At 43.2% G+C, this 8,656-nt stretch overlaps 1 pseudogene; it reads left to right on the top strand.

Moving 5' to 3' along the window:
• Positions 1-976: 976 nt before the first annotated feature.
• Positions 977-6,391, top strand: LOC142579322 (very long chain fatty acid elongase AAEL008004 pseudogene; annotated as a pseudogene).
• Positions 6,392-8,656: the final 2,265 nt, after the last annotated feature.

The following is an 8,656-nucleotide window of genomic DNA, read 5'->3' as shown; positions in this document are numbered from 1 at the left end:
CAGGCACAGGAAGTTGAGGCAAGCGCCGGAGCTCCAACCATCCACGAGTTCGGCGAGCTCTAGGGACGCAGGGAAGTCTCTTGCGCCACTATAAGTACTATTTACTTACGCGATAGTGCCCAAACTCCCTTTGGAAAACAAACGGACCCACTGCGAATAGAAAGGGAGCACGATTGCAAGATTAGACCGTGGGACTCTCCTCTAGCTGTAACATAAGTCTAATGCCTATACACCATCTGCAGCATGCACGAGACTTTCCACGTACATCACAGCGGCTGCGAACTCTTGAAACAGCCTATCTATATATTTTTAGCGGACTTATACTGGGGAACATTTCTCAGGAATAAATAAAACTCCCGCGAGAAGGCACTTTCTCTGCTTTTCGAAAGCGGTTCTTGCACATTTTCATAACATCGTGCTTCCTTGTCGAAATACTGACGAACTCTTTAGAGCGAACTTTTTGGACTTTAGATGAGGCCGAGGCTACTTAATGTAGGTCAGAATGCGCTTCATAATGACACGAATGAAATGTACGCAAGTGTCCTTCGTCGTTCCCCCGAGACGGCTTGTGTAGAATTATAAACGTCATATCTACGTCAGTGTCGCCCTCTGTAGCCCAATATCAAGCCAGGACGCCATGCTCGTGGGTACGAAAGAGGACAGCAACAACAAAAAAACAAAGCTCAAATAACGTTAACAAGGCGAACGAACAAACAAGGAGCTTGCAGCTACGAGGAAGCGAGAAAGAAAAATCTGAATTGTCTCGCATGTAGACAATGAAATTATACCCACTCCCGTGGCAGCAGGCATTAAGCCGGGGCGCCTCTGCGCGATTTCCATTGTGCGAGACAAACAAGCGGCGGCTTTACTGAAGTGAGAAAAAAACCCAAGCAATAAAATAACGAGCAATCTAACGCGGATTATCATGATGGGCGAAACTCACAGAGTCTCTCTCTTTCTTTTCGTCCACGTTGGAAAGCGCCGGGAAAGAGAAGTCTCGGTGCGTTAGGCATGCAAAAGAACACTGCCTCGGAACAACCACACAGAGAAATCTACACGGGTATCGCAGTCCGTAAAGACGGTGTTAAAGGGAGCGACCCGCTACCGACCCCCTACCGCTCGTTTTATATCACATTAAAGGCGTGGAATCCTCCGATAACCTGGAATCAACAAAAAAGTATTTAAACAGGAGAAAACGAAGAGTTCAAGGGCGACGTGGACCCTGCTGTCATATTGAATACGGCGAAGGTGAGCATAAATATGGCTTCGATTCTTTCGTGTTAGAAAAAAGGTAATACGGGCTACAAGTCGACAGTATTAAGCGACGAGTATTTGCAGCCGCGGAGAAGTAATTAGTACCATTTAGAAAAGCCATTCGGACTTGCAGTATAGGGACTGACAAAATAGCCAAATTACAGCACTTTTCTCTATCTTTTCGACAAATATGCTGATGGAATTATCGCGTGCCGTGTGCGTCACACTGAAAGCTCAATCGTGTACGCCAATCGAAGTCATCGAAATTCTGCTCCTGAGTGGGTCCCAGGTTTACTAATACGAGTACATTTCAGGGAATTAAAAACGTTTTGCTACCAGCCGATTTGTATAGGGCTGACTCCAGCCAATTCTTCAAAAATAGATCGACAAACTGCTCAAGTCGCAGTTAAAAAGCAACTGAACTGAAAACATTGTTTGGGTTAATTTAATTACACAAGTAAGTTAACTGCCTGTGTTACTTATAGGAATGGTATCTGAACTTCAAAACTAATAAAAAAATTATAAGCACTATAATCAGCAGTGACTTCTCATTTATTTCTAATGTTCAGTGATTCTAACATGGCAGACAGCTCGTAGACTTATAGCGAAATTTAGATGTCGCTTCTGAAATCGGCTTTAATATACAGGGTGTTATTTTTTTACACAATGCATATTTTGATAGAAAAATCTATAAGCGCAGCGATCGTGAAATTTTTGCAGACATGTTCCTAGGCTAGGTGGGTATATTTTGTCGCTAATAACGTGAGCTTCAGAAGACTGATCAACAAAAATAATTAATTAACTATTTTTATTAAGGGCTTAGGACGCAGTTGCTTAAATAGCGAACTTGAAGGCAGCCACGTTATGATGCACCCCCATTTTTTAACATTCCTGGATATAACACCTAATTTGAGGTATTTGTCATCGAATTTCAACGGTAAATCCAGGCAATATCGAAACCTAGCGCCGTGGAAGCTTTACCTGAAAGGCGAAGCATTGATTGCGATAGCAAATGAGTAGATAGCTATACGAAGTAAGAATGGTAGTTTTATGGGCCGTATAAACTTGTAAACATTCGCTTACTAAGTAAATTAACAAGCATAGCGTCACGAGCGCACAAGCAAACGTGAACAAATCTCATTCGAGGACCGGGAGAACTCGCTGTCAAAACACTCGAGTGAGGAAGTACGGCAGCACCAGCGAGCGAATGTACATTCGCGCTGCCTCTCACTTTAACGCGAACTAAGCGGCAAAAATACAGCGCATACGAAGCTATCGACACGCGGTGCACTATGTCCCCATCGCAGATAGTTTTCAAGGGAGGGCTCGCGTCATATGCAGCAGCCACCGGAGAAGAACCACCGGAGCGAGGAAGCTGGAAACCGAACGTCTCGGTCAGCGGTGGCGGCAAGCTTTGCCTGGCAAGCCTGTGCGGCTGCAGAGTGTCAGGACTCGTCACGGCAAATTATCATTCGAACCTCACCCCACGCCTCATTACTGGGCGTTGTCGTCTGACGCGCGGCGGGACACGCTGAGTCTCGATACTGCTTCGACTGAGCCTTAGAGTAGGGTGATGAGCATCTAGAATTAGGTGCAACCTTCAAGATAAAATAAAAGGAGGGGGAGGTGTTCATGAAAATCTCAGTGCCTCCAATTAGCCATATAGAGAAGTGCCCCCAGGGCACCAATAAAAAAGTTAATTAACGAATTTTTGTTAGTTCATCTTCTGACTGTCACATTAATAATGGCAACTTACGTCCGCCTCACCTAGGAACTCGTCTGGAGAAACGATACGTTCGCTGCCTCCTTACAGTTTTATATCAATACTTTATAAAAACAAAGGCGCCCTGTAGATTTTCGGTGCTGCTTTGGAGTTGTTAGGCGGAAATCACTCGTTTTCTACGCGTTTACAAGTTTTAAAATAAAACTTACCGATGAGAACAAGCTTGGCTTGATGTTACATAAAATCATCAATGCTTAGGATAACCTACACATGTTTGGTTAGCCTAGCAACGATCTCCCTGGGAAGTAAGAGAAGTGACAGGAAAGAGCGCTGTTACCAACACCACCAACGTACCCGTTCAGCCACCATTGCGAACCTACGCAATGCTTTCCTACGTGAGAAGGAGAGGACGGATAAGACTAACTGTCCGGGCGCTTAATTCTGCATAAGTATTGAGACAAGCGGGAAACTTGCGTAAACAGTCTTGATGCGACGATCAGTTTGTAGAGGTTTTTTCGTGGGATGACACTTATCCTCACATTTGCAAATAAAACAATACTTCATCCAAAATGTCATCCGCAAAAATCCTGGATGCATTCACTGTCACCAGGTATTGCTTAACTTGCAAAAATACTTTTTAATGCTTCTTAATGTGGCTTGAAATACCGCATTCACTAACGTTTGGTGAAACACCCGTGAGAATAGAATAAATGCTCAGGTGTAACAATAGCTAGCTAATCGTGCCAGGCTAACCTCGCCGGTTGCAGTACCACCACCTACAGTCAAATCTATTGAGATGAAGTAAGCTAATATTCAAGGAAAACACCGTATCGGTTTCTTGCGACTTCGATTCCACGATGCTATAGCTTGCCCGGAGCGTGACTACAATAAAATCAAGTCGAATCATGACTTCTCACTTAAGAGGAAGCTTTAGCTCGGGCCCAACTCCGACGCGGCCTATTCAAATACACGTAAAATGCAAAAACGCTTTCCTGAGATAACCCCTGGATCAATATTAATGAAATTTGTTGCAGTTGAGAGATAAAGATAAATTATAATGCCTATTGGAAGTGGAATTTTCATTAAGGACCTGAATTTTGTAAAAGGAATTTTCAAAAATTCAGAATTATGAAAAGAAATAGAAGCGCGAAGTTTACACATTCATGGCTCTGCATCAAGAACACATATCGCGGTTCTGTAAACGGCATCCATTAGATAATTCAAAGCGCACAAATTCCATATATGAATCTATACCTTACGTGAATTTGTTACGTTGTGTACAAGGGTTTTATAAAAGCTTTATTTCCATATTACTAACGTTTCTAGGATTTATGTGTAACATAGCAATTTTGTCCGCTTTAGATGTACTATTAGATGCAATTCACAGAATTATGATATCGTGTTTCATTGCTGAGTTACAGAGTTGTTTTTTCGATTTCGTTGTCATGAAATTTTTGATTTTTGCGAATTTTTTATAAAAGATTGACAACATAAATCAAGAATACAAAACCAACAGTCACTAGATTTTATGTCTTTATTTTAAATGCAACAAACCTCGTCAAGTTTCGTGCAGAGGTTGCCGAGAAAAACGAATTATCCTTTTACATATATTTAGATAGGAGCACTGAAGCTAAAGATTCCTCTTAACATGGTGTGTAATTGCAAATTAAAACTGCATTCGTAGTCAATGACTTGCGTGAGCACAGTGTCTTGATGCCTTCCGAAAGCTTCCTATGAGTTCTTCAGCCTACAGCTGTTCTCACATAGCTACTTTTAGAATCATTAGCGATAGACGTGCTATTGTGTGCGCGCAGGTCTTACTTATGTTCCCATTGCTCGCGCGGTACGTTAGTTTTCTTTAACGCCAAGGCACAACACGAGAACATCGGCACGGCAGTCACCAAGGCGATAGGGTGAGACTAAAAGGCTTATAAATCCTAGTGTCATCAAGGAAATGCTCAAAAACAAGGGCCATTTGCGCAGTTCCACATTTAATTTAAACAATCTCTCTCACGTACACTTACATAAACGCTTGCATGAACATGCACCCCCGACACACCCATAGCCACGCCAATAACAAAAAATTCGCTTTCTTAATGCAGAATAAACGCCGACCTTAGAAGGGATATACAGAGGACAAGAAAATGAGGCGCCCGAAGATCAGAACCTATTTAAAGCTTTGCGCTCGCATAAATGTATGGTGTATATTGAAAAATAAAATGAATCTATTGCCGTGAAGTCATACAGCAGACAAATCGGCGAAAGTGTGCTATGCGTGCGTTTATTTTCCCGAATGGGAGGGAGCGTACGATAACAGCGAAATCAGCTAACACTACGATGTTTTGCATTATTTCTTGCGTGTTTTTCAGACATTTCCTCAATAACTCCTGCAACATGGCTTCCCCGGGCCTCAGTCTAAATCCCTTCAAGCTGGCCAGCCAGATACAGCAGATGGGCGACCCGCGAACGCGGGACTATCCGGTGGTCATGAACCCCCTGGTTGTGTTACCACTGACCATCTTCTACGTCTACTTCGTCAAGGTTCTCGGTCCTCGCTGGATGAAGAACCGGGAACCATTCCAAATCATCAACCTCGTGCGCGTATACAACTTGGCAATGGTGCTTCTAAACGCCCGTTTCTGCTACATCGTCGTCTTCCACGCCTACTATCCTCGCCGGCGCTACAGCCTCTGGTGCCAGGGCGTCACGGGAAAGATGGACGAAGAACTGGCGTACTACTATCGCACTGGTTGGTGGTACGTTGCCGTGAGGTACGCCGACTTCCTGGACACAGTGTTCTTTATAATGCGCAAGAAGTTCAACCAAGTCACTCACTTGCACGTCATCCACCACGTGATTGTGGCGGTGAACGCTTGGTTTTGGGTGCTCTTCGCGCCCGAGGGCCAACCGGCGCTCGGCCTGGCCATTAACGCCGGAGTGCACACTGTCATGTACACCTACTACTTCTTGGCTGCCATGGGCCCGGCCATGCAGAAGTACCTTTGGTGGAAGAAGTACCTGACGCGTATCCAGATCATCCAGAACGTGGTGTTCATGAGCCACATGGCCATTCCGTTGTTCGTGGACTGCGGCTTTCCCCGGTACCTAATCTGGGTGGCGAACGCCCAAACGTTCCTTGTCATGTGCTTGTTCATCAACTTCTACATACACTCGTACATCAAGAGGCGAGGGATGCCGAAGCTTGATACAGGTCACGGAGCGGCTAAGGAAAAGTCTCATGGCGTGTCGAACGGCAAACACGACTAGCATCTCGGCATAGCGTGTACAGTGAAACCTATATACTCAAAGATTTATGGGTATCTACGAACTTATTTAAATGATCTTGTGCAGAAATTCAGTGCTTTTATCTTGAAATGATTTGCAGAATGGACAAAATACACAGTTGTGTGTGCACATGGTTTCAGTGTCAATGCTAATGTTTTTTTGTATCTTTATAGTAATTATTTGCTATATTCTGTGGCCGGCCACTGAAGGAGATGAAAGTGGGGAGGGCTGTGCCTATAGTTATTTTTGAGACCGCATCTAATACCCGTAAGGTGTCTAAGGGGATAAAAAGAGCGTAAAGGACAGGACGAAAGCAGAGACGACTGACACAGTGCAAATGTAAACTGGTAAAACACCAGTGTGACAGGCGTGAGAGATGCTCAGGTGGAACGATAGCACGCCAAGCACGTCGGGCTAACCCCACCTGCATGTGAATTTTAGCGTGACGAATATTGGGCCAGCATCGTTCAAACTTTATTCGATTATTTGGAATGAAGCTTTCTTCGTGACAGGATCCCGAGGATAAAGCAACGCACGATTCACTCTATCATAAAGACGAGATAGTAAATACATATGTTTATAACATTCCTTATGAGCACCAAAAAGTATAAAGGATGACAAGGACAATTGCCTTGCTGAAGCGCTGAAGTGTTGTGGACGTCGTCTCTGCTTTCAACCGGTTCTTTGCGCTGCGTTTGTTCCTTCGTCACGAACCAACCAGCCCAGTTCAGCAATCTCCTGCAGTAGAGTGTAAAACTGGGCGAGTTAGTTTATGACCATTATAACGGCAGCGCAAATGCAACAATAGTTTTTTGTTCAGTCACTGCACCGCCGTCTTACTTGCACTGCCGCTCTAATGAATCGAATACAAATCAAGCAGTGCCAGAAGCAAATCGAATCGAATCGCACATCGAATGCTGTTCGAATAAAATTTTAATAATAACCAGCTGTTTTCACTGTTGATAAAATTAAAAAAAGATGTTGACATATATATTCACAACAATGGCAAGCTTCGGTCATTACTTTGTAAAATATGAAGCATTGTTCATTAATGCGCAGAATGTTAGTGTCAAATAAGTCTTGGGCCTAATAAACATCAAGGTTAAAAAGGAACATGCATATCAAAAACACATGTTGGAATCTACGGGAAGCGAAGCTTTAGTGAAACTGGTAAATATACGCTATGCAGCTAAATGCGATGCGTACAGCTTTGTCGATTTTCATGCTACGCAACGTTTAATTTCATGAAATGTTCATGTTTATCACCACAAAATAGAAACTACACTGCCATGCAATTTTTTTGACTATGCACTGCATAGCTCACAAGCGCTGTTGAAATGGAAGCACCAAATTAGGCGGATGCATATTGTGAGACGTATAGGCAGCGATGTCATAAGGACGAAGGCGAGGCATGATACTTGTCAAGGAAAGAACGCTGATGATAGGTGTTTGTACAGATAGGTATGACATATATCAAGGCGCACTTCAGGATTCTGTAGCTCTTGTATTACAGTGGGACATGTGCAATCTGGAGGATTGAGAAAGAACAGAAACGCACCTAGTAAGGCATACCGAATGGCTTAATAAAATAAAATAAAATAAAGTGAATAATAATATCCGTTAAGCATGATTACGTATACCATCAACAGATCAGTGTGCTTTCTAGATGCCTGTCAGCCGACGTTATATATTCATGTCCTATGCAGGAAGTTATGTTTGCTAGACGAACTTTTATTACGCAAAACAGAGGTAAGCATACCTAGTCAGCATGCAAGGGATTTATAAACGACTTCGCGGGCACTTAATATAACCTTAGCATATATACATTCACAGCTATATCCATCGAGGTAGCGACAGAACCAACAGTCAGGCAGCCATGCCAAAGTCGATAAAGTAGGCAAAGAAAGCTTCGCTTTAAAAAACAATTTGTTCGCATGCACGGGACTTTTCGGTAAATGCGGGTGATAGCGCTAGAACCAGAAAATTTCTGGCTCACTGAGCGCCTTATTTTGTGCTCCGCTACGGAACTTCTCGTGTGTTATGCCTGATATATGGCCAGCGGGATGAAACTTATGCCACGTTTGCTGAAATATTATGTTTTATTGCCCTTATTTGATGATTTAAAATATGTGGGAATTATCTGGAAAATGATCGTATTTACGAAGGGTGGCTACTAGATTCGAAGATTGAACAATACTTGACAGTATTTTCTTCGTAATTCAAAAGTTTCTAATAATCGCACATGTTTAAGATTGGAGATGTGGCTCTCCATAAGCATCATATGTGCAACATTGCGAAGAGTTTTGGAGAAGCATCATTTGAAGCTATTGAACATCATTTTGGTGCAGCAGCTACGAGTCCATTCAGAAGCGTTCAGAACCACTCCAAAGCTAA

This window comes from Dermacentor variabilis, chromosome 4, assembly GCF_050947875.1.
Source record: "Dermacentor variabilis isolate Ectoservices chromosome 4, ASM5094787v1, whole genome shotgun sequence".
Taxonomy (NCBI): domain Eukaryota; kingdom Metazoa; phylum Arthropoda; class Arachnida; order Ixodida; family Ixodidae; genus Dermacentor; species Dermacentor variabilis.
This window is presented reverse-complemented; position numbering and strand designations above follow the sequence as displayed.